The sequence below is a fragment of the Heterodontus francisci genome, chromosome 8 (assembly GCF_036365525.1).
Source record: "Heterodontus francisci isolate sHetFra1 chromosome 8, sHetFra1.hap1, whole genome shotgun sequence".
Classification (NCBI taxonomy): domain Eukaryota; kingdom Metazoa; phylum Chordata; class Chondrichthyes; order Heterodontiformes; family Heterodontidae; genus Heterodontus; species Heterodontus francisci.
The window spans coordinates 33609016-33635980 of record NC_090378.1 but is presented as its reverse complement, the minus strand read 5'-3'; the positions used below and the strand labels follow the sequence as shown (position 1 = coordinate 33635980).

The following is a 26965-nucleotide window of genomic DNA, read 5'->3' as shown; positions in this document are numbered from 1 at the left end:
CTCCCCTCATATCTACGTAATTGACTTTGCTTAAGATTCTTGTTTGGGAGTGGAGTATGTCACTTTCAAACTTAATATGGAATTCAACTGTATTGTGATCACTTTTTCCCAGGGGATCTTTTACTTTGACATCATTAATTAATCCTGCCTCATTGCACAATACTAGACCTAAAGCAGGTTTACCCCTAGTTGGTTCCACAACATATTGTTCCAGGAAACGGTCACAAAAGCATTCTACAAACTCATCTTCCAGACCACCTTTGATTGGTCCAGTTTATATAAAGGTTAAAGTCCCCCATGATTATTACATTGCTTTTGCTACAAGCTCTAATTATTTCTTGTTTAATGCTCTGTCCAACAGTATAACTACTCTTAAGAGGCCTATGAATTATGCCCACCAGCATTTAGGGCGGCACAGTGGCGCAGTGGTTAGCACCGCAGCCTCACAGCTCCAGCGACCCGGGTTCAATTCTGGGTACTGCCTGTGTGGAGTTTGCAAGTTCTCCCTGTGTCTGCGTGGATTTCCTCCGGGCACTCCGGTTTCCTCCCACATGCCAAAGACTTGCAGGTTGATAGGTTAATTGGCCATTACAAAATTGCCCCTAGTATAGGTAGGTAAATATAGGGACAGGTGGGGATGTGGTAGGAATATGGAATTAGTGTAGGATTAGTATAAATGGGTGGTTGATGGTCGGCACAGACTCGGTGGGCCGAAGGGCCTGTTTCAGTGCTGTATCTCTAAACTAAACTAAAACGAAACATTTCCGGATCCTTGTTATTCCTAATCTCCACCAATACTGATTCTACTTCCTGATCTTCCAAGCCAAGATCCTTTCTCACTACAGTTTTTACGTCATCCTTTACTGTCAGGGCTACTCCTCCTCCTTTTCCATTCTGTCTGTCTTTTCAAAATGTTGTGTACTCTGGAATATTTATTTCCCAATCTTAGTCACCTTGTAACCATATCTGTATAATGGCAATTATATTTAAACCATTTATCTCTATTTGTGCCATTAGTTCATCTATTTTATTGCGAATGCTTTGTGCATTCAAATAAAGAAACTTTAACTTTTTTTTAACTGCTATTATTTGCTTGGACCTTATTCGCTGATGCACTATTACTGTTAAACTCTCTGTCCCTTCCTGTACCACTCTGCTGGTCTTTATCCAGATCAGTACATTGTTCTAATGTCTCGATTTTTCATATTAGATTTCTAAATCTCCTTTCACCTGAACCCTTCCCCCACTTTAGTTTAAAGCCTTATTCTATGATACTCTACCAAACATCTGACACTAAGGGTGTTACAATTACTTCAGTGAATACTATTTCAGTTTTTTAAAAACAGCTTTTTGTTGACTTAGAATATAATAATTACCCTAAAATATACAGACACCTTTTCAGTTGTTATTACTACATTTTTCATTTCAAATGAATTATCACAGTCAGGTTACAACAACAAAAATACAATTGTCAATGTGGCTTCCACGAGCAAATAGTAGGAAGCCAGCCCCTACTTCAGCTACAAATATATTCCTGCTATTCCACAGGGAATCCCACTGATTAGTGTCAGAACAGATCCTGGATCTTGATTGGGAAACATTCCAAATGACTGGGAGTAAATAGCCTGGGGAGTATTATGCGGTCACTCACATGGAAACTCAGCTACAAAGGCTAATAGACTATCTCTACCATGCCTGTAACTTGTTCTCCTTGACCATAGGTGTCAAGAAAACCATGATCATGAGACAAGGTGTTGCATCGCCGCCCCAGAGCACACTAAACACCTCCCCAATGGAAGTGGTTAGCAAATTCTGCTACCTTGGTTCCACGGTGACAGACAATCTGTCCCTTGATGCAGAGCTCAATACACACATAGGGAAAGCAGCTACCCACCTTTGGCCGACTTGCAAAACGTGCATGGGATAACACCAAACTGGCCCTTAGAACCAAACTGATGGTTTATAAGGCCTGTGTTCTCTGCACCTTGCCATATGACTGTGAAACATGGGTGACTTACAGCTACCAGGAAAAGCAGCTCAATAATTTCCATCTTCGCTGTCTGTGTGGGTATGTCCTGGCAAGTTAAAATCATAAATGTGTCCTCTCAAAGGCAGAACTCCCAGGTGTGTTGGCACTAATCAAAGAGAGGCAGCTTAGGTGGATTGGACAAGTCTGCATTTGGAAGGTGGTCATGGACCCAAGGACCTCCATATGGAGGTAGTCGGGGCCAGATGATCAGTGGGATGCCCAAAAGTCCGCTTCAAGTATGCTTCCAAGCATGAGATGAAGGCCCTAATTGTCAACTATTGCACTTGGGAGTCACGAGCTGGCGAAAGAAAGAAATGGCAATGCATCCTATGGACTGCTGTGCACTACCACGACGATACCCCAGTTGCTACAGCAGCTTGACAACAGGCACCAAAGTCAAAAACAACTGACAGCATCACTTGGCAGCATCACATGTGGGACTTGTGGCAGAACTTGCCTCTCAAGGATTGGACTTCACAGCCGTCCGCATAGGTGCACCAAGAGAAGACACCCAACCTAAATGGATTGTTTGCTGCGTCTCCATCATCTTTCATAGATGGAATGATGCCAACTACAGTCGTTAAATCTGAAGTGGGCTAAAGAGCGTTTTAGTAGATTGTTACTACCGAGGCGGGAAAGGTGCACTGTTTATTCTAGTCCCACTTCTTCACGGGTCACACCATATATTAAATTTTTCCCACTTACTAATATGGCCAGACTCTATATTTTTATCCCAGAATAAAACACACCAACCAGGTTTCTTTAATAAGCAACAAAATTATCAGGTTATAAAACAAGTCTTAACCAGTAATGAAGTAAAGCATCAACACAGATTAAAATATTAAAGGTTCCTTTTCCCTCAAGCATACACCAGTTAACCAGAAAAATAAAGGGATTTTTGTTTTTAGAGCGCTATTACAGACAAAAAAAAACTTGGGCTGAAACTTGCTCATTCTTGAGCAAACAGCTGATGAGATATGTTGTGTTCCAACACTGGCATACAGACTGGCCTCCAAGTACACGTAGACGGGTCATTGGGATCTTAAGAACAGTTCTTTTTAGGTGGCATTTAGAATTAATTTAGCAGGCTTTTCTTCAAAGACAGATGAGATGAGTTGGCACAGTGGACTTCTCAAGGTCTTTTAGAGGTGTGCTGGAAAGCTGAGCTGTGTTGTGGTCTTTTCTCCTTCCTTGGGAATTCTCTTCCCTCCTTGGAAGTTCTCTTCCTTTTTATACAGTTCAACCCCAAGTCAAAACAATTCAAAAGCGAAACCGACAACAGGAGATCAACTTTTTGACCTCCATTAATCTTGGCCTGTCACTTCTTTGTAAACAACTTCACCAGGTGTCCAAAGTTCTCTGTTGTTTACTGAGCTGAAAGTCAGGTGGCTTCCCAGAAAGGCTTGTTGTTGTTGCTGGAGATGGGTTCCTGGAAAGGCTAGTTTTCCTCACAAGACCTCTCAGCGCCCCTTTTAAAAAACATTTTTAGGGACTGGTTGAAATGTTCAGGTCTTGGCATGCTTATCTGCCCTTTTCTTCATGGTTGTTTGGGAAGCTTTAACGTGTTCCTGAGCCACTTTACAAGCTCTCCTGAGCCATTCCCAGAACACGGATAATCTAGCATGGAAGATTCGTCCCTCTGTTCTAAAAACCTTTCTTTAATTAGTTTTAGAAGACCTCTTATCTCATGCCCATAAACTAACTCAAAACGACTAAAACTGGTAAACTCATTCGGCGAATCCCTCGTGACCAACAAAATAAATTCAAGTCCTTTATCCAATCATGGGGATATTCATGACAGTATGCCCTGATTTTTTCTTTATTATTCATACAGGGATGTGGACGTCGCTGAATAGGCCAGCATTTATTGCCCATCCCTAATTGCCCTTGAGAAGGTGGTGGTGAGCTGCCTTCTTGAACCGCTGCAGTCCATTTCGGGTAGGTGTACCCACAGTGCTATTAGGAAGGTAGTTCCAGGATTTTGACCCAGCGACACTGAAGGAACGGCGATATAGTTCCAAGTCAGGATGGTGTGTGACTTGGAGGGGAACTTGCAGGTGATGGTGTTCCCATGCATCTGCTGCCCTTGTCCTTCTAGTTGGTAGAGGTCGCGGGTTTGGAACATGCTGTCCAAGGAGCCTTGGTGCATTGCTGCAGTTCATCTTGTAAATGGTACACACTGCTGCCACTGTGCGTCGGTGGTGGAGGGAGTGAATGTTTGTAGATGGGGTGCCAATCAAGTGGGCTGCTTTGTCCTGGATGGTGAGCTTCTTGAGTGTTGTTGGAGCTGCACCCATCCAGGCAAGTGGAAAGTATTCCATCACGCTCCTGACTTGTGCCTTGTAGATGGTGGACAAGATTTGGGGAGTCAGGAGGTGAGTTACTCGCCTCAGGATTCCTAACCTCTGACCTGCTCTTGTAGCTCTGGTATTTATGATCGTTTTAAGGGTCTGATAATACCTTTCTAAAGCTCCCACTGTCTGTGGGTGGCATGCTGAAGACTTCAGCTGTTTTTACCCAAAATATCCATACCTTGGTGAAAAATTTTAGACATAAAATTGGAACCTTGATCCGACTGAATCTCAATCAGTAATCCATATCTAGTGAAGAACTGGGTTAACTTCTCTACTACTACCTTAGCAGAAACTGTTCACGGGAATAGCCTCTGGGAACCGAGTAGCCATATACATGATAGTGAGAATATATTGGTGACCCACTTTTGTTTTCAGTAAAGGTCCTACACAGTCTACCAGCAGCCTACTAAATGGCTCCCCAGTAACTGGTATGGGAATTAGAGGTTTTATGGCAGGTTGCGGTTTTTCCACAATCTGGCACATATGGCACGTTTTACAAAACTGCACCACGTTCTTGGAAAGACCTGGCCTGTAAAAATGTCGACTTAAACATGATTTGGTCTTCTGGATCCCCACATGACCCACTATAGGAATTTCATGCGCTATCCTTAATAGTTCCTGGCAATACTTTGGCGGTACCACTATCTGATGAACTACATTTTTCGTCTACAGATCTGTGAGGAGGTCGCCACTTCCTCATCATAATCCCCATTTTTAATATAATAGCCCTCTGGAACTCCTTTTCCCTCAGCTTCTGTTAGAGCTGATAGAGTTAAAAAGTAAAGTTGCACAATCAGCTTGCCGAGCTGTGATCAGAGAAGACTTATTAAACATTTCCTTTGACGTATCCAGATCCCCGAAGAAAGTTTCAGATATTCAACTATCGGTCTGTGGTGTCAATTTTACCTTGGTCAATGGAACTTGTTTAGCTATTGCTCAGGTTACTGCACATGAAGAAAAAAAATTCTGGAACATTTTCCTGCGATTGTTCTGTGTCCTTAACATCACCTGGTTTTTCCATGACTACTGAAGAAGCTACTACCTTCACTCCAGCCAAATCATTCCCCAGAAGTAAGCCAACTCCATCTCCGTCTACTGGCAAACTATGGACAACACCTACAGTTACCAGTCCAAGCATTAGGTCACACTCTAGGTGCACCCAATACTAAGGTACAGGTATATACTCCCTGTCAGTACCATTCACTAAAACCTTGGCATTCAGTGCACTCTCTGGTGGAAATGTTATGCCTTTCCCAAGCAAGAGAGTTTGGGTGGCTCCTGTACCCCTAAGTATAGCTATAGGTTTACCTGAAATAAAAACAAGAAATGCTGGAAATATTCAGCAGGTCTGGCAGCATCTGTGGAGCGAGAAGCAGAGTTAACGTTTCAGGTCAGTGACCCTTCTTCAGAACTAGCAAATATTAGAAATGGAAAAGGTTATAAGCAAGTAAAGCAGGGGTGGGGCAAGAGATAACAAAGGTGAAGGTGTAAATAGGACAAGGTCACAGAATAGCTGACCAGAAGGTCGTGGAGCAAAGGCAAACAATATGTTAATTGTGTGTTGAAAGACAAAACATTAGTACGGAAAGGGTGTTAATGGACTGAAAATTGAACAGCCGCAAGTACAAACATGAAAAAAAAAATTCTTGTTTTTATTTCAGATTTCCAGCATCCGCAGTATTTTGCTTTTATTATAGGTTTACCTGCCTCACTTGAGGGATAAGGAGTTACTTTTCCTTTCGACAAGAATTCCCAATAACTCTCAGGTATCTTATTCACAACCCCTGCACTCACAGTGGTTTTTGTATTTAGCCTTAAAACTGCAGTAAGAGCTATGGCCTGATCTGCTGTACTCTCAGTCAGGGCTCCTTTCTCTGCATTGGCTATGTGTACCGCAATAAGTCATATGGGTTTATTCCACAACTTCCAGCATGCTGCACGAAGGTGTCCCACCTTGTGACAATGGTAACACAAGCTTGTGGACTTCACTTCCACTCTCAGCATCTTCCTTTCTGGCCTGAGGAGATCCTGGGGCGTTCCCAGCTGTCCCTTCTTGTTCCTGGCTACTTGCCTTTCTTTCACCCTCCCACCTTCTATCCTTCTCAGGTTTGTGGGGGTGAGGGACAAAGAGTTTGGGCTTGTACACAAGCTCATAAACATCAGCAATTTTTGCTGTCTGTCTGGCTGTTGAAACCTTCTGGTTCTCTACATGGGTTCTTACTAATGGAGGGAGTGAATTTTTAAAATCTTCCAGACAAAAAAAAACACTTGGGCTGAATACTTGCTCATTCTTGAAGAAACAGCAATTGAGATATGTTCTGTTCCAAAACTGGCATACAGTCTGGCATCCAAGTACACATAGATGGGTCACTGGGATTTTTTAGAACAGTTCTTTTCATGTGGCGTTGGGAATTAAGTTAGCAGACTTTTCTTCAAAGACAGAAGACAAGACAAGTTCACACAGAGGACTTCTCAGGGTCTTTTAGAGGTGTGCTGGAAAGCTGAACTGGGTTGTGGTCTTCTATTCTCCCCTTGGAAGTTCTCTTGCTTTTTATATAGTTCAACCCCAACTCAAAACAATTCAAAGGCAAAACCAACAACAGGAAGTCAACCTTTTGACCTCCATCAATCTTGATCTGTCACTTCTTTGTAAACAACTTCTCCAGGTGTCCAAAGTTCTCTGTTGTTTATTGAACTGGAAGTTAGGTGGTTTCCCAGAAAGGCTTGTTGTTGTTGCTGGCAGTCAGGTGGTTTCTTGGAAAGGCTAGTTTTCCTCACAAAAGGACTCAGCGCCCCTTTTAAAAACCATTTCCAGCAAATGTCTTTCAAAGTCCAGTGGCCTTTACATGAATCCCTTTGAAAACCCCAAAGTTGAACATTTCTTCAATCTTTCAAAAATGAATCCTCAAAAGATATATTTAACAAAACACAGAAGCACTTTTGTAACAAGATATCTGTACAGCATTCATATCCCAGTATCACAACATTGACTTGGTCTACATCCAAATATATCACAACCTTCCAAACCTTAAACAGGACATTTAACTGTGTTGAAGCAACTGATTTTTCAGTTACATTATCCACATGTACAACATTTCAGATAACTGTAAGACGAAAAACAAGCAAATCTATACTACTGCATATATCAATTTACGGGCTATACTCTCAGCCGTTAGCCTCTGCTGGGTTGACATTGACACTTGCACCTACCAGTCTAAGGAGTGATCGTCAATTTTATGCATGCTGTACCCAGCCCATTGTTAAAACCAGACAGCCGACCGCGAACGTCGCTAAAACCGACAATTCTTGCAGTGAAGATGCACTCGACGTATTGTCCAGTAACATGTTCATCCCACAGCCACGGCTGCTCATTTACTTTTTGACGCTTGGCAAATCGGCTGATCCTCACACCAAGGGCCGGAGCGCACATAGCAACCGCTTGCTGATGGGCATGCAATGGGTTGGGGGATGGGGATGGAGGGTCTCACAATTTACCAGCGTTCAAAAACTCAAAAGTTTCCTACCTCTTGGTTTACATTTCTGTCTGACCCCCTTATTAAAATATAATAGTTGAAGGCAGAGGCCATCTGTCTCTTTTCCACCCCTTCCCCCGTTACATTTACCCGTTACGCTGTCATCAAACACTCCGACGCGTGTCAGGGTCCGCTACCGCGCGTGCGCACTCGGTTGCTCGACGGCTGCACAAGAACGCACTGTCCATTGGGAAGTGTAGTTCCACAGAACCCATTACCACCGCCCACCCCACCACCAAAAAAAAAAATCCCTCTCCCATGAGATGCGCAAGAGGATGTGTAGTTCATTGGGAATTCAATCTCTGCTCCTTCCTTGCTCTTCTCAATTCTATTCTCTACCTTCCGCTCGGTCTCTCTGGTCGTTTGTTGGCCAACTAATCTCCCTCGATCAGTTCTCCATCTTTGACCCGGTGCTTTCCCAAGGAGCATAGACCCCGCCCCCTCCCGAGCTCCAGGGAATGGAAAGTCCCGCGCCTGCGCGGTTAACTGGCATTTCTTGCACACCCAACGTTCGTCAATGGTTTAACGCAGAGGATGAAGTGCTGGCGCCATTTTGGTAAAGGACAGATTACTGAATCTTCCCTAAATCTTCTCTGCTTCAGTAGAAATCATCCCAATATCTCAAATCTCTCGGTAACTATAGTTCCCATCCCTGGCATCATAGAAAGTTTAAGCAACAGAAATAGAACACTTGGCCCATCGTGTCTGTGCCGGCCAAAAAACGATCCACCCATTCTAATCCCACTTTCCAGCATTTGATCCATAGCCCTGCAGATTATGGCACTTGAGGAGCATATCCAGACTCCATTTGAATGAGTTGAGGGTTTCTGCCTCAACTACCCTTTCAGGCAGAGAGTTCCAGACCCCCAACACCCTCTGGGTGAAAAAATGTTTCCTCAACGCCCCTCTAAATCTTCTACCAATCACTTTAAGTGTATGCTCCCTAGTCACTTGCCTCTCAGCTAAGGTAAATAGACCCTTAACCTCCACTCTATCCAGGCCCCTCAAAATGTTGTACATTTCCATCAGAACTCCCCTCAGCCTTATCTGTTCCAAGCAGAACAACCCCAGCCTAGCCAATCTTTCCACTTAGCTGCATTTTCCCAGCCCTGGCAACATCCTTGTAAATCTCCCCTGTACCGCCTCTAGTGCAATTACATCCTTTCTGTAATGAGGTGACCAGAACTGCACACAGTACTCAAGTTGTGGTCTAACCAGTGAGTTATACAGTTCCAGCATAACCTCCCTCCTCTTATATTCTATACCTTGGCTAATAAAGGAAAGGATTCCATATGCCTTCTTAACCACCTTATCGACCTGTCCTGCTACCTTCAGGGATCTGTGGACATTCGCTTCAAGGTCCCTCACTTCCTCTACATTTCTCAGTATTTTCTCATTAATTCTGTATTCCTTCGCCTTGTTTGACCTCCCCAAATGAACTTACACTTCTCCAGGTTGAATTCCATTTGCCACTTCTCCACCCATCTGACCAGACCATCAATATCTTCCTGCAGCCTATAACTATCCTCCTCGCTATCTACCACACGGCCAATCTTTGATTCATCTGCAAACTTCTTGATCATGCCCCCTACATTTAACGTCCAAATCGTTAAAATACACCACAAAAAGCAGGAGACCCAGTACAGAGTCCTGCAGAACGCCACTGGAAACAGCCCTCCAGTTGCAAAAACACACGTCAACAATTACCCTTTATTTCCTGCCACTGATGAAATTCTGTATCCACCTTGCTGCATTTCCCTGGATCCCATGGGATTTTATTTTTTTAACCAGTCTACCAAATGGGACCTTGTCAAAAGCATTGCTAAAATCCATGTAGACCGCATCAACTGCACTAGTCTCATCTATCTTCCTTGTTACTTCTTCAAAAAATTCGATCAAATTGGTCAGACAAGATCTTCCCTTAACAAATTGATGCTGACTATCCTTGATTAACCTGTGCCTTTTTAAGTGATAGTTTATCCTGTCTTTCAGAATAGATTCCAATAATTTGCCCATGACTGAGGTTAGACTGACTGGCCTGTAATTATTCGGTCTACCCTTGCTCCCTTTTTAAACAGAGGTACAACGTCAGCAGTCCTCCAATCCTCCGGCACCACACCTGTATCCAGTGAGGACTGGAAGATGATGGCTTAAGGAGGGGCAGGAATGACAGCTCAATGTTCCAGGTTACAGGGTTTTCAGATGCGATAGGGAGGGGGATAAGAAAGGAGGGGGAGTGGCAATTTTGGTCAAAGAAACTATTACATCTGTGAGGAGGTAATATGTTGGAAGGTTCATCAAATGAGGCCATATGGATTGAGCTAAGGAACAAAAAAGGGGCAATCACACTGCCAGGAGTGTACTATAGACCCCCAAACAGTCAGAGGGAGGCCTCCCCAAATGACCTTACACTTCTCTAGGTTGAATTCCATTTGCCACTTCTCCACCCATCTGACCAGACCATCAATATCTTCCTGCAGCCTATAACTATCCTCCTCGCTATCTACCACACGGCCAATCTTTGAGTCCACTATTTCCTCTCTTGCTTTTTTTAACAGCCTGTGGTGCATTTCATGTGACCCTGGTTATTTATCAACTTTTAAGGATGCTAATCCCATTAATAATTCCTCTCTCCCTATGTTTACCACATCCAATACTTCATGCCCCTCCTCCTTAACTACAATATCTGCATCATCCCCCTCTTTTGTGAAGACAGATGCAAAGTATTCATTAAGAACAATACCAACATCTTCCGCTCCGACACATAGGTTACCTTTTTGGTCTTTTATAGGCCCTACTCTCTCCTTAATTATCCTCTTACTCTTAATGTATTGATAAAACATCTTTAGGTTCACCTTGATTTTGCTTGCCAATATTCTTTCATGCCCTCTCTTTGCTTTCCCAATTTCCTTACTGATTTCACTCCTCCACTTTCTATACTCCTCTCGGCTTTCTGTAGTATTGTGTTCTTGGTGACAGACATAAGCTTTCCTTTTCTGCCTTATCTTACCTTGTAAACTCCTTAACATCCATGGCGCTCTAGATTTGGCCCTCTCACCCTTTTCTTTGAGGGAACGTTTACTCTGAACTCCTTGAATCTCGCCTTTGAATGCCGCCGACTGCTCTGACACTGATTTACCTTCACGTAGCTGTTTCCAGTCCACTTTTGTTAAATCACTCCTCAGCTTTGTAAAATTGGCCTTGCCCCAATTGAGAACTCTAACTCCCATTCTATCTCTGTCTTTTTCCATAATTATGTTAAAACTGACTGAATTGTGATCACTACCACCAAAATGCTCTCCCACTGCCAATCCCTCCACCTGCCCATCTTCATTTCCTAAAACTAAGTCTAAAACTGCACCCTCTCTTGTTGGACTTGCTACATACTGGGCAAAAGGTTCTCCTAAATTCACCTCAAGAGTTCTGCTTCCTCAATTCCTTTCACACTAAAACTATCCCATTTAATATTGGGGTAGTTATAATCCCCTACTATTGCTGCCCTATTGTTCTTGCACTTCTCAGAGAATTGCCTACATATCTGCAATTCTATTGCCCTCTGACTGTTTGGGGGTCTATAGTACACTCCTGGCAGTGTGATTGCCCCTTTTGTGTTCCTTAGCTCAATCCATATGGCCTCATTTGATGAACCTTCCAACATATTACCTCCTCACAGATGTAATAGTTTCTTTGACCAAAATTGCCACTCCCCCTCCTTTCTTATCCCCCTCCCTATCGCGTCTGAAAACCTTGTAACCTGGAACGTTGAGCTGTCATTCCTGCCCCTCCTTAAGCCATGTTTCTGTAATAGCTATATCATACTGCCATGTGTCTATCTGTGCCCTCAGCTGATCTGCTTTATTTGCTATACTGCTTCCATTGAAATGGATACCCTTGAGCACTGCCAAACTCTTTTTTATTTTCTAACCTTTGTTTTCTCTGTCTTCCAGACTCATCCATTCATTTTCTGCCTTCCAGTTTCATTTCTGATTTTGTCCCAACTGTGTCTACCCTCAGGTCCCCGTCCCCCTGCCGAACTAGTTTAAACCCTCCCCAAGAGCACGAGCAGAACGTTCCGCAAGGATCTCAGTCCCGGCTCTGTTCAGGTGCATGCTAGTGAATCTATGTGAAACTGTCATTTACTTAGAACCTGTAAAGTAGTAAAATGTTCCAAGGTGTTTCAAATTTGAGAGTTCATAGTTCCACTTATTATTGAGCCTGAACTTACACATCCTCGTTACCAATTTACTAAACAGTAAAAATAACTTTTCACTATCTGCACTTGCAAGCCATTTCAAAATTTTTAGCACTTCTATTCGATTCCTCCTGAACCTTCTCTGCACGTGAATACAGTCTTTTCAGGTTTCTCATCATAACTATATTCTATTCCCAATGTTTTTCTCCATTTTTCTCCTCTTATGTTCTAGAACTGTCCAGTTATACTGCACAACATTTGAGTTTAAAATTCATTTAGAGTCAGGGTAACAGAAAGGCTTGTCAGTCAGTTGATGTGCTGTGAGTTACAGATTCCTTATCTAACATGTATTGACTTTTAAGTTGCAGCTTTATGGAACATTGCACATCTGCTCCAAGAAGAAGCTCCACTGCGTCTTCTCGGAGTCCCAATTCTGAGCAAACTGTTGCATTTACACTGGAGCAAATTCCACAAGAGCCAGACCAATCAAAAAACAGGAGTACATGTGCTTTACCGTCATGATTTTGGTTTCAGTCATTATACGTTCCATGTGGCTGGGAAAGAGCTAGGCAGATAAGGACACTGAAAAAAAAAACTCTTTGCTGGTTGTGTTTGTTACTCCTATGGAATGGGTATACCACAGATGTCAATTTGAGATCAATACAGGATTTAAATAGTGCACAGGTAAATGGCCAAAATTACACAGCTGAATCAACTTTGTTCCGGCAAAGCAAAGTAGAGCTGCTGTGCCAACAAATGTCCAAATGCTGTTAAAGATATAACATTATGAAAGAACTGATGGACAATTAACTCTTTCATAAGTATGTTTTATGTATATTTGGAAAATCTACACAAGTTATGTTTATATGTAAATGAAGCTACAAAGGTCACATAGAATCATAGAGTGGTTACAGCAGCGAAGGAGGCCATTCGGCCCACCAAATTCATGCTGACTTTCTACAAGAGCAATTTAGTTAATCCCACTCCCCTGCCTTTTCCCTGTAGCCCGACAATTGTTTTCTATTCAGGTGCTTATCCAATTCCCTTTTGAAATTAAATCTGCCTCCACTACCCTTTCAGGCAGTGCATTCCAGATTTTAACCACACTGCATAAAATGTTTTCCCCATTTCATCTCTGGTTCTTTTGCCAATCATCTTAAATCAGTGTCTTCTGGTTTATTTTATTTTATTTAGAGATACAGCACTGAAACAGGCCCTTCGGCCCACTGAGTCTGTGCTGACCATCAACCACCCATTTATACTAATCCTACATTAATCCCATATTCCTAGCACATCCCCACAATTCCCCTACCACCTACCTATACTAGGGGCAATTTATAATGGCCAATTTACCTATCAACCTGCAAGTCTTTGGCTGTGGGAGGAAACTGGAGCACCTGGCGAAAACCCACACGGTCACAGGGAGAATTGGCAAACTCCGCACAGGCAGTACCCAGAATTGAACCTGGGTCGCTGGAGCCGTGAGGCTGCAGTGCTAACCACTGCGCCACTGTGCCACCTTCTGCCAACAGGAACAGTTTCTATCTCCTCTGTCGAGACCTAATATGATTTTGAACATATCCATTAAATCCTGTCTCAAACTTCTCTAAGGAAGACAACCCTAGCTTCTCCAATCTATCCACATAACTGAAGTCCTTCATCCTTGGATCCATTCTCATAAATCTTTCTGCACCTTCTCTAAAGACTTCACAACCTTCCTGAAGTGTGGTACCCACTTCACACCCTCCAACTGAGGCCAAACCAGTGTTTGTAAAGGTGCATATGGGATACTTGCCTTTATTAGCTGAAGCATAGAATATAAGAGCAGGGAGGTTATGATGGAGCTGTATAAGATGCTAGTTAGGCCACAGCTGGATGACTGTGTACAGTTCTGGTCACCACACCACAGGAAGGATGTGATTGCACTAGAGAGGGTGCAGAGGAGATTCACTAGGCTGTTGCCTGGGCTGGAGCATTTCAGCTATGAAGAGAGACCGGATGTGCAAGGGTTGTTTTCCTTAGAGCGGAGAAGGCTGAGGGGGGACATGATTGAGGTATACAAAATTATGAAGATAGATTAGATAGGAAGAAACTTTTTCCCTTAGTGGAGGGGTCAATATCCAGGGGGCATAGATTTAAGGTAAGGGGTAGGAGGTTTAGAGGGGATTTGAGAAAAAAATTTTTCACCCAGAGGGGATTGGAATCTGGAACACACTGCCTGAAGAGGTGGTAGAGGCAGGAACCAAAGAACAAAGAACAAAGAACAAAGATAATTACAGCACAGGAACAGGCCCTTCGGCCCTCCAAGCCTGCGCCGATCCAGATCCTCTCTCTAAACATGTCGCCTATTTTCTAAGGTTCTGTATCTCTTTTCTTCCTGCCCATTCATGTATCTGTCTAGATACATCTTAAAAGACTCCATCGTGCCCGCATCTACCACCTCCGCTGGCAATGCGTTCCAGGTGCCCACCACCCTCTGCGTAAAGAACTTTCCACGCATATCCCCCCTAAACTTTTCCCCTTTCACTTTGAACTCGTGTCCTCTAGTAATTGAAACCCCCACTCTGGGAAAAAGCCTCTTGCTATCCACCCTGTCTATACCTCTCATGATTTTGTACACCTCAATCAGGTCCCCCCTCAACCTCCGTCTTTCTAATGAAAATAATCCTAATCTGCTCAACCTCTCTTCATAGCTAGCGCCCTCCATACCAGGCAACATCCTGGTGAACCTCCTCTGCACCCTCTCCAAAGCATCCACATCCTTTTGATAATGTGGCGACCAGAACTGTACGCAGTATTCCAAATGTGGCCGAACCAAAGTCCTATACAACTGTAACATGACCTGCCAACTCTTGTACTCAATGCCCCGTCCGATGAAGGAAAGCATGCCGTATGCCTTCTTGACCACTCTATTTACCTGCGTTGCCACCTTCAGGGAACAGTGGACCTGAACACCCAAATCTCTCTGGACATCAATTTTCCCCAGGACTTTTCCATTTACTGTATAGTTCACTCTTGAATTGGATCTTCCAAAATGCATCACCTCGCATTTGCCATGATTGAACTCCATCTGCCATTTCTCTGCCCAACTCTCCAATCTATCTATATTCTGCTGTATTCTCTGACAGTCCCCTTCACTATCTGCTACTCCACCAATCTTAGTGTCGTCTGCAAATTTGCTAATCAGTCCACCTATACTTTCCTCCAAATCATTAATGTATATCACAAACAACAGTGGTCCCAGCACGGATCCCTGTGGAACACCACTGGTCACACGTCTCCATTTTGAGAAACTCCCTTCTACTGCTACTCTCTGTCTCCTGTTGCCCAGCCAGTTCTTTATCCATCTAGCTAGTACACCTTGGACCCCAAGCGCCTTCACTTTCTCCATCAGCCTGCCATGGGGAACCTTATCAAACGCCTTACTGAAGTCCATGTATATGACATCGACAGCCCTTCCCTCATCAATCAACTTTGTCACTTCCTCAAAGAATTCTATTAAGTTGGTAAGACATGACCTTCCCTGCACAAAACCATGTTGCCTATCACTGATGAGCCCATTTTCTTCCAAATGGGAATAGATCCTATCCCTCAGTATCTTCTCCAGCAGCTTCCCTACCACTGACGTCAGGCTCACCGGTCTATAATTACCTGGATTATCCCTGCTACCCTTCTTAAACAAGGGGACAACATTAGCAATTCTCCAGTCCTCCGGGACCTCACCCGTGTTTAAGGATGCTGCAAAGATATCTGTTAAGGCCCCAGCTATTTCCTCTCTCGCTTCCCTCAGTAACCTGGGATAGATCCCATCCGGACCTGGGGACTTGTCCACCTTAATGCCCTTTAGAATACCCAACACTTCCTCCCTCCTTATGCCGACTTGACCTAGAGTAATCAAACATCTGTTCCTAACCTCAACATCCGTCATGTCCCTCTCCTCGGTGAATACCGATGCAAAGTACTCGTTTAGAATCTCACCCATTTTCTCTGAGTCCAAGCATAACATTCCTCCTTTGTCCTTTAGTGGGCCAATCCTTTCTCTAGTTACCCTCTTTCTCCTTATATATGAATAAAAGGCTTTGGGATTTTCCTTAACCCTGTTTGCTAAAGATATTTCATGACCCCTTTTAGCCCTCTTAATTCCTCGTTTCAGATTGGTCCTACATTCCCGATATTCTTTCAAATCTTCGTCTTTCATCAGCCGCCTAGACCTTATGTATGCTTCCTTTTTCCTCTTAGCTAGTCTCACAATTTCACCTGTCATCCATGGTTCCCTAATCTTGCCATTTCTATCCCTCATTTTCACAGGAACATGTCTCTCCTGCACGCTAATCAACCTCTCTTTAAAAGCCTCCCACATATCACATGTGGATTTACCTTCAAACAGCTGCTCCCAATCTACATTTCCCAGCTCCTGCCGAATTTTGGTGTAGTTGGCCTTCCCCCAATTTAGCACTCTCCCTTTTGGACCACTCTCGTCTTTGTCCATGAGTATTTTAAAGCTTACGGAATTGTGATCACTATTCCCAAAGTAGTCCCCTACTGAAACTTCAACAACCTGGCCGGGCTCATTCCCCAACACCAGGTCCAGTATGGCCCCTTCCCGAGTTGGACTATTTACATACTATTTACAACCCTCACAACATTTAAGAAGTATTTCGATGAGCACTTGAAACATCATAGCATACAAGGCTACGGGCCAAGTGCTGGAAAATGGGATTAGAATAGATAGGTGCTTGATGGCTGGCACAGCCACGATGGGCTGATGGGTCTGTTTCTGTGCTGCATAACTCTATGACTATGACTATCATAACTTCCTTGCTTTTATATTCTATGCCTCAATAAAGGCCAGGATCCCATATGCCTTTTTAATTGCTTTCTCAACCTGCTGTGTGACTTTCAACGATTTGTGCAAATTCACTCCCAGGTCTCTTTGTTCCTGCACCCACTTTGGAATTGTACTTGTTATCTTATCTCCTCACTCTTCCTACCAAAATGGTTCACTTCACACTTCTCTGTTAAATTTCATCTGCCGTGTGTCCGCCCATTCCACCAGTCTATCTACATCCCCTTGAAGTATATCATTATCATTCTCACAGTTCACTATACATCCAAGTTTTATATAATCTGCAAATTTTGAAATTGTGCCCGATACACCCAAGTTCAAATCATTAATATTTATCAAGAAAGGCAGTGGTCCGAGTACCAATCAATGGGGAATACCACTGTATATCTTCTTCCAATCCAAAAAACTACCGTTCACCACTATTCTCTGTTTCCTGTCCTTCAGCCAACTTCACATCCATGCTTCCACTTTCCCTTTTATTCTATGGGCTTTAACTTTGCTGGCAAGCCTATTATGTGGCACTTTATCAAATGCCTTGTGGAAGTCCACGTACAGCACATCAACTACATTACCCTCATCAACCCTCTCTGTTACCGCATCAAAAACTCAATCAATCATGAGGCAAATGATTCTATGGGCACTTGCATAACCACACAGCAACTATATTTCAAGTTGGGATCATGTGAATTTGCACAATGTGAATGGAATACCATCACTGCCAAAAAACACACACACAAATCAAGGACAAGAAAGGTGATTGATACAAACATTTTATTCCAAACAACAGAGAATTTCATAAGAACAGAGAAATAGGAGCAGGAGTAGACCATACAGTCTCTCAAGACTGCTCTGCCACTCAATACCATCATGTCTGATCTTGGGCTTCAACTCCACTTTTCTGCCCGCTCCCCATGTCCCTTGATTCCCTGAAACAAAAAATCTATCTTTTTTTTTATTTATTTGGAAGATGTGGGCGTCAATGACAAGGACAGCATTTATTGCCCACCCCTAATTGCCCTTGAGAAGCTGGTGTTGAGCTGCCTTCTTGAACCGCTACAGTCCTTGGGGTGTCGGTACACCAACAGTGCTGTTAGGAAAGGAGTTCCAGGATTTTGACCCAGCGATAGTGAAGGAACAGCGATATAGTTCCAAATCAGGATAGTTTGTGGCTTGGAGGGGAACTTGCACGTGATGGTGTTCCCATACATCTGCTGCCCTTGTCCTTCTTGGTGGTAGAGGTCACGGGTTTGGAAGGTGCTGTCGAAGGAGCCTTGGTGAGTTGCTGCAGTGCATCTTGTATATGGCACACACTGCTGCCACTGTGCATCGGTGGTGGAGGGAGTGAATGTTGAAGGTGGTGCATGGGGTGCCAATCAAGCGGGCTACTTTGTCCTGTATGGTGTCGAGTTTCTTGAGTGTTGTTGGAGCTGCACCCATCCAGGCAAGTATAGAGTGTTCCATCACACTCCTGACTTGTGCCTTGTAGATGTTGGACAGGCATTGGGAGACAGGAGGTGAGTTACTCGCTGCAGAATTCCCAACCTCTGACCTGCTCTTGTAGCCACAGTATTTATGTGGCTGGTCCAGTTCAGTTTCTGGTCAATGGTGACCCCCGGGATGTTGATAGTAGGGGATTCAGCGATGGTAATGCCATTGAATGTCAAGGGGAGATGGTTTGATTCTCTCTTGTTTGAAATGGTCATTGCCTGGCACTTGTGTAGTGCGAATGTTACTTGCCACTTATCAGTCCAAGTCTGGATGTTGTCCAGCTCTTGCTGCATATGGACATGCCTGCTTCAGTATCTGAGTCGTCGCAAATGATGTTGAACATTGTGCAATCATCAGCAAACATCTCCACTTCTGACCTTATGATGGAGGGAAGGTCATTGCTGAAGCAGCTGAAGATGGATGGGCCTAGGTCACGACCTTGAGGAACACCTGCAGTGATGTCCTGGGATTGAAATGATTGATCTCCAACAACCACAACCGTCTTTCTCCGTGCTAGGCATGACTCCAACGAGCAGAGAGTTTTCCCCGATTCCCATTGACTCCAGTTTTGCTAGGGTTCCTTGATGCCATACTCGGTCAAATTCTGCCTTGATGTCAAGGGCAGTCACTCTCACCTCACCTCTGGAGTTCAGCTCTTTTGTCCATGTTTGGACCAAGGCTGAAATGAGATCAGGAGCTGAGTGGTCCTGGCAGAACCCAAACTGAGTGTCAGTGAGCAGGTTATTGCTGAGCAAGTGTTGCTTGATAGCACTGTCGACGACCCCTTCCTTCACTTTGCTGATGATCGGGAGTAGACTGATCGGGCAATAATTGGCCATGTTGGATTTGTCCTTTCTTTTTGTGTAAAGGACATACCTGGGCAATTTTCCACATTGCCGGGTAGATGCCAGTGTGGTAGCTCTACTGGAACAGCTTGGCTAGGGGCACAGCTAGTTCTGGAGCACAGGTCTTCAGTACTATTGCTGGAATGTTGTCAGGGTCTTTGCAGTATCCAGTGCCTTCAGCCATTTCTTGATATCACGTGGAGTGAATCAAATTGGCTGAAGACTGGCATCTGTGATGCTGGGGACCTCAGAAGGAGGCCGAGATGGATCATCCACTCGGCACCTCTGGCTGAAGATGGATGCACATGATTCAGCCTTGTCTTTTGCACTGATGTGCTGGGCTCCCCCATCATTGAGGATGGGAATTTTGTGGAGCCTCCTCCTCCTGTCAGTTGTTGAGTTATCCACCACCATTCACAACTGGATGGGGCAGGAATGCAGAGCTTAGATCTGATCCATTTGTTGTGGGATCGCTTAGCCCTGTCTATTACATACTGCCTTCGCTGTTTGGCATGCAAGTAGTCTTGGGTTGTAGCATTACCAAACTGACACCTCATTTTTAGGTATGCCTGGTGCAGCTCCTGACATGCCATCCTGCAGTCTTCATTGAACCAGGGTTGGCCCCCAGCTTGATGGTAGTGGTAGAGTGGGGAATATGCCGGTCCATGAGGTTACAGATTGTGGCTAAATATAATTCTGCTGCTGCTGATGGCCCACAGCGCTTCATGGATGCCCAGTTTTGAGTTGCTAGATCTGTTCAAAATCTGACCCATTTAGCACAGTGGTAGTGCCACACACAACACGATGGTGGTATCCTCAATGTGAAGATGGGACTTCATTTCCACAAGGACCGTGCGGTGGTCACTCCTACCAATACTGTCATGGACAGATGCATCTGGTGAGGACGAGGTCAAGTAGGTTTTTCCCTGCCCTGCTGCCGCAGTCCCAGTCTAGTAGCTATGTCTTTTAGGACTCGGCCAGTAGTGCTGATACCGTGCCACTCTTTGTGATGGACATTGAAGTCCCCCACCCAGAGTACATTTTGTGCCCTTGCTACCCTCCGTGCCTCTTCCAATTGGTGTTCAACATGGAGAAGCACTGATTCATCAGCTGAGCAGGGGCGGTAGGTTTCCTTGCCCATGTTTGACCTGATGCCACGAGACATCATGGGATCCGAAGTCAATGTTGAAGATTCCCAGGGCCACTTCCTCCCGACTGTATACTACTGTGCCACCACCTCTGCTTGGTCTGTCCTGTCGGTGGGACAGGACATACCCAGGGATCGTGATGGTGGTTGGGTTGGATGGTGGGACATTGTCTGTAAAGTATGATTCCGTGAGTCTGACTCTGTCAGGCTGTTGCTTGACTAGTCTGTGGGCCAGCTCTCCCAATTTGGGCACAAGCCCCCAGATGTTAGTCATGAGGATTTTGCAGGGTCAACAGGGCTAGGTTTGCTGCTGTCGTTTCTGGTGCCTAGGTTGATGCTGGGTGGTCTGTCTGGTTTCATTATTTTTCTCAGACTTTGTAGCAGTTTGATACAACTGAGTGGTTTGCTAAGCTATTTCATAGGGCATTTAAGAGTCAACCACATTACTGAGAGTTTGGATTCACATGTAGGCCAGGTAAGGACAGCAGATTTCCTTCCTGAAAGGACATTAGTGAACCAGATGGGTTTTTACAACAATTGACAATGGTTTCATGGTCACCGTTAGTTTAGCTTTTTTAATTCCAAAGTTATTAATTGAATTCATATTCCACCTTCTGCCGTGTTGCGTTTCGAACCCATGTCTCCAGAACAGGGGCTCTGGGTTACTCGTCTCGTGACATTACCACTATGCCACCGCCTCCCCCTATATGTATTCAACGATGGAGCATCCACAACCCTCTGGGGAAAAGAATTCCAAAGATTCACAACTCTTTTAGTAAGGAATTATCTCCTCATCTCAGTCCTAAATGATCAACCCCCTATCCATAGTTTTTTTTAAAGCTTGAATTACGTAGAAGTTACAGCACAGAAACAGGCCATTGCCAGTTTTTATACTCCACGAGCTCCTTCCACCTTACTTCACCTAATTTTATTACCACATCCTTCTAGACCTTTCTCTACTCATCTTGCTTCCCCCTAAATGCAGCTATGCTATTTGCCTCAAATACTCCATGTGGTAGCAAGTTCAACATTCTAACCACTTTTTTGGGAAAGAAGTTTCTCCTGATTTCCTAATTGAATTATTAATGACCATCTGGCGCTCCTCTCAACTGCCATAAACCACCTAACAAACCTTGAGCTCAAACTAAAACTATTTGTATCTATTGAGTAGCAGCATTAAACAGAAGCAAGAACAAAGTTAGAGGGGGCATAGATTTAAAGTGATTGGTAGAAAAATTAGAGGGGAGATGAGGGGGTCTGGAACTCACTGCCTGAATGGGTAGTTGAGGCAGAAACCCTCAATTCATTCCAAAGGAGTCTAGATATGCCCCTCACGTGTCGTAATCTGCAGGGCTAGGAACCAAATGCTGGAAGGTGGGATTAGAATGGGTGGATCGTTTTTTGGCTGGCACAGACACTGTGGGTCAAATGGCCTCTTTCTGTGCCTTAAATTTTCTGATTCTATGATTACAGTACTTCACTTAACTTTATTCCATATGTTTTCACAACAACAACATATTTATATTGTGTTGTTAACATAATAAAACGTCCCAAGTTGCTTTACAGGAGGATTATAAAACAAAGTATGACACCCAGCCACAAAAGGAGATACTAGGCCAGATGACCAAAAGCTTGGTCAAAGAGGTAGGTTTTAAGGAGTGTCTTAAAGGAGGGAGGGAGGTGGAGAGGTGTAGTGCGGGTAGTCCAGAGTTTAAGGCCTAGGCAACTGACAGCATGGCCACCAATGGTGGAGCGATTAAAATCAGGAATATACAAGAGGCCAGAATTAAAGAAGCGCAGATATCTTGGAGGATTTGGGGCTGGAGGAGATTACAGAGATAGGGAGGGATGAGGCCATGGAGGGATTTGTAATCGAGGATGAGAATTTTAAAATCAAGACATTGCTTGACCAGGAGCTAATATAGATCAGCAAACACAGGGGCTATAGGAGAACGGGATTTGGTGCAAGTTAAGGCACGGGCAGCAGAGCTTTGGATGACCTCAAGTATACGGAGAGTAGAATGTGGGAGACCAGTCAGGAGTGTGTTGGAATAGTCAAGTCTAGAGGTAATGAAGGAATGAATGAGGGTTTCAGCAGCCAATGAGCTAAGAGGGGTGAAGTCAGACGCTGTTACGGAGGTGGAAGTAGGTGGGCTCAGTGGTGACAGGAATATGAGGTAGGAAGCTCATCTCGGTGTCAAATGTAACACCAAGGTTGTGAACAGACTGGCTGAATCTCAGACTGCTGCAGAAAGTTCGAAAGTTGTTCTTCATAATCTTGACCTTGCATATTTAGTAACAAGTTTTACACAAGACTGAACCGTTATAGAATATTCTACGAGCTACTGACCAAAATAATGTTATGAGAATAATATATACCTGATGGAATACATCCTAGAGTTCTAAAAGAGGTAGCTGCAGAATTAATGGATGCACTGGTTATGGTTTTACAAAATTCTCTTGATTCTAGAAAGGTCCCTGCTATTCAAGAAAGGAGGGAGAGAGAAAAAAGCGAACTATAGACCAGATAGCCTGACATCAGTTGTCAGGAATCTATGACTAAGGAAGTCTTAACAATGCACTTAGGAAATCATGGTATGATCAGAGTCAACATGGTTGTATGAAAGGGAAATCATGTTTGATAAATTTATTTTGGTTTGGTAGTTCAGAACTTGGAGTATTGCTGAAAATAGAGACCTGGTGTCGAAGCTTTTCATCTTGCACTCATCAGGACAATCCACAAGAATACCAATGTAAGGGGAAGCGACAACTTTATGAGAGTGCTGATTTGTTGGCAAGTGAACTCTGTTTGGTAGAGGCGATGCCATTGAGAATGCACCAGTTTATGGTGACTGACAATTAACTGACAAGGTTTGTTTGAAATTTAAACCAGGCAGCTTGACTCTGATTGATCAAGGCATTGCTCTGAGGAATGAATCAGCGAGTGGCTGTCACTTATTTTGTTTAGCTGAAACAGGCGCAATGTGTGTACATGTGCTTTCTGTCTGCAAAGAACTGTTCTCCAGTTTGTAATTCCAAGAATTATTTTAATACCTTTATAAAAATGTAATTTTACATTATGTTCACCCTTCTACAATGCTTGGCTACCAATCCTGTTTCCATGAATTAAAGATGGATACTGTGGTACGACTAATTTTTTTTATGAACTACCATCTGAAGTACCTTCGTGTACCATCCATCCAGGCCGGGTGCTTTGTTCTCTTTTAGTGCCTTCAACCTACCCTTCAATTCTTCATTTGTAATTTATATTTTTAATTAAAATTTCTTTGCGTTGCCTTGGAAATTCTTTTTTTTATTAAGAAGACAGCACATGATTTTGTTGATGAATACAAACATAAAGAAGTCATTTAGTATAGCTGCCATCCCTCTATGGGTCTTAATATTTAACTGAGCAACCATATGCCTTGAATATCTTTACAAATGTTTTTCATGTTTTGTTTTATATTTTCCATAACTTTTTATCTGCTTCATTTTATTTTGCCTACAAAACAACATTATTGATTGTAAGGCACTTTGGGCATCCTAACTTCTTTCTTATTCTTATGTTCATCTCTTTCTTTGATTCTATTTGTATAGTTATACTTGGAAAATGTTTATTTATATCCTCATCATTCATCTAACTTACCTTAATACCTGCAATGATTTTCTTTTTCCTCTGCTACATTTTCCTAGTCGCTAACTTGTATTTCCTGTCATTATATTCTTAAAGGTGTTACATCTTTCTCCACATTGCTCCATTCGAATGATGTGTTCCAACAATCTCAGTTCCCTCTTTAACTGCTCAAAATCTCCTGCATATGGATGAGGATCTCTGGTGTACTCAGCCCTTTTTCGTTATAAGGGTGGATGTGGGAAGGATGTTTCCTCTTGTGGGGTCACTGTTTAAAAATAAGGGATCGCCCCTTTAAGACTGATGAGGAGACTTTTTTTTCTCTCAGAAGGTCGTGAGTCTTTGGAACTCTCTTCCTCAAAAGGCAGTGGAAGCAGAATCTTTGAATATTTTCGAGGTAGAGGTAGATAGATTCTTGATAAGCAAGGAGGTGAAAGGTTATCGGGGGTAGGCGGGAATGTGGAGTTGATCTTGTTGAATGGCGGAGCAGGCTTAAGGGGCCGTGTGGCCTACTCCTGCTCCTAATTCTTATGTCCGTATGTATGCACGTATGTAAGGCTAAGTTTAAACTTAATTATACTGTCCTCGATGTTACATAGTTATCAGGATCCAATATCAATCCCCTCCATGGAAGTTCCTTAATCATTTGAATCGGATATCAACACAACATTTAATCCAGAAATTACTCCCAGGATAGACTTTCTAATTTATTTCTGGTAAATTGAAGTCTCTCACGACAAATACATTTGAGCCTTGACAAGCTTCACTTATTTGAGTATAAAAGACCAAATCTAATCTCACTTCCTGACCAAATTCTTTGTGCTGTGCAGAAACATCCTCCTCTGTTGAGATTACAGTGACCCCAAGGACATAGCTGTATAAGGATTGTCTATAGACACACAAGGACAAAAAATGTACTTAATTCACAATCAAAAATTATTGTGTTGAACTTATGAAAAAAATCAATTATAGACATGAAGTAATTCTTTCTGTTTTGAAAGATTTAATTACAAGTAATTTCAATGCATACTAAGAAATGTATGATAACAGCTGAGACACTATAAAGCAATGAATTTAATGAAATAACATGATATTTACCAGAATCCTGGTATGGGAGAAGGTTTCAAGTCTGATCCACTATCTACTAGGCTAACCATGTTCATCCACGTTGTATATCAATAGCTCTTAGAAACCACACTGCGCAGTAAAATGTACGGCCAGAATTTTAAGGGACTATTGGAGCTGGGAATGGAGGTGTATAAAATAGGGGCGGAAGACCTCATACCGGAAGTTCAATGTCTTGAGATGCCTTTCAGATTTTACTGCCGGCGGCTGACACTTTGCGCATCCACGTGGCAGGAAAGCAGTTAAGGTACTGGCTTCATTGGAAAGCCATCGGGTGAGGCAGCGTTGCTTGGCAGGGCGAGTGGAGCAGTGAGGGCATCGGGAAACACTGTCAGGAATTGGGGCCGAGGTACCAGCTCTGCTGGAAAGCCACACCAGTGTGACATCAGATCAGTGCCAACTCATCAGAGGTGACAAGTGAGGGAAGAGGGTGTGCCGTTTGCTGTGAAGGCCTTGCATTTCAGGCAGAAGCAACCTGTCATGGGCATCATTCACCCTGGCTTCAAGGCCTCCATTGGGAAGGAAGAGGAGCAGCATAGAGGGAGGGAGGTGCAGGCACTGGGAGGGACACCACAGTAGGCTGGGGGCCCACAGGAGGGCCAGTATTGGGAATGGCAAGCCAAAGAAGAATGCAGAGGGGCACGCCAACAGCCTCCAGCATGCAGAAGAAGCTACCCTCCAGAGATGGTCTACTGGCTGAGGCTCAACTATATCTGAGCGACACTGTCTCCGAAGACTCTGCCTCTCCAGGAGGCCATCACTGATTCGTGTGCTATGATGCAGGATGAGCTGAGCCCCATGGGACTTGGTGAACATCCGATGCCAGTGTCGCTGACAGTCACCGTGGTACTGAATATCAATGCCACCGGATCATTCCAGGGTCCACTGGATATAGATGTGGAATCTCGCAGTGTGCAGTGCATCGGTGCATCAAGGAGGTCACCAATGCCATTTTCAGGTTTGGCCGGCGACTATGTGCGCTTCCACAAGCTGAGAGGGCTTTAGGATTCAGGGCCATCACTGGATGCCCCCAGGTGCAGGGGGGTCACCGACTGCATGCATGTGGCCATCAAGGCTCCCAAAGACCAGCCAGCAACCTTCATCAACCGGAAAGGCTTCCACTCGCTCAATGTGCAACTCATCTGCGACCACCACAAATGGATCCTACAGGTATATGCACAATTCCCGGGAAGCAGCCATGACACCTGCATATTTCCAGCAGTGCCAGAACGTTTCCATCCCCCCAAGCGCCTTCAGAGATGGATCCTTAGAGACAAGGGCTACCCACTGAGGACGTGGCTACAGACACCTGTGAGAAATGCACAGGTGCAGAGGAAAGGTACAACACCTGCCATGGGTGAACCCAAGGAACCATTGAGCAGGCCATTGGTCTACTCAAGATGAGATTCAGTTGCCTATATTGATCTGGTGGAGCCCTTCAATATGTCTCGGCAAGGGTCTCGCGTATCATGGTGGTTTGCTATGCACTATACAACCTGGCGCTTCAAAGTGGGGAGGTTTTGACCAATGAGGATATCATGGAGCAAAATGCCTCCTTCGATGATGAGGATGCAGCCCATGCCCAGGCAATGCCAGATGAAGGACCCCAGGCACAGCAGGAAAGATGCCTTCATTGCGCGTCCCTGTTGGCATGAGATGCCCTTATACGTTAATGTTTCCTTTCAGCCTTATACCTTCTGGAACTGCAGCAATAAAGTCTTATCGTTAAGCAGCCATGTTATCGCCTCCTTCCTTCTGCACTGCAGCGCCCACAT

General features: G+C 44.0%; 1 protein-coding gene across 10 annotated transcripts in view; it reads right to left on the bottom strand.

Annotated features, from left to right (window-relative positions):
• Positions 1-26965, bottom strand: part of st3gal3a (ST3 beta-galactoside alpha-2,3-sialyltransferase 3a) — a 788939-nt gene that overhangs the window by 575485 nt on the left and 186489 nt on the right. Inside the window, exon 1 of one of the 10 annotated variants that reach the window (XM_068036922.1) lies at positions 8256-8334. The exons of 7 other annotated variants lie outside the window; for them this stretch is intronic. The gene's annotated coding sequence lies outside the window, so the exon portion shown is untranslated. Of the gene's footprint in view, positions 1-7593; positions 7873-7907; positions 7987-8255; positions 8335-26965 lie in introns of those variants that run through there. 2 more of the 10 variants (XM_068036925.1, XM_068036924.1) reach the window with 2 other exon arrangements.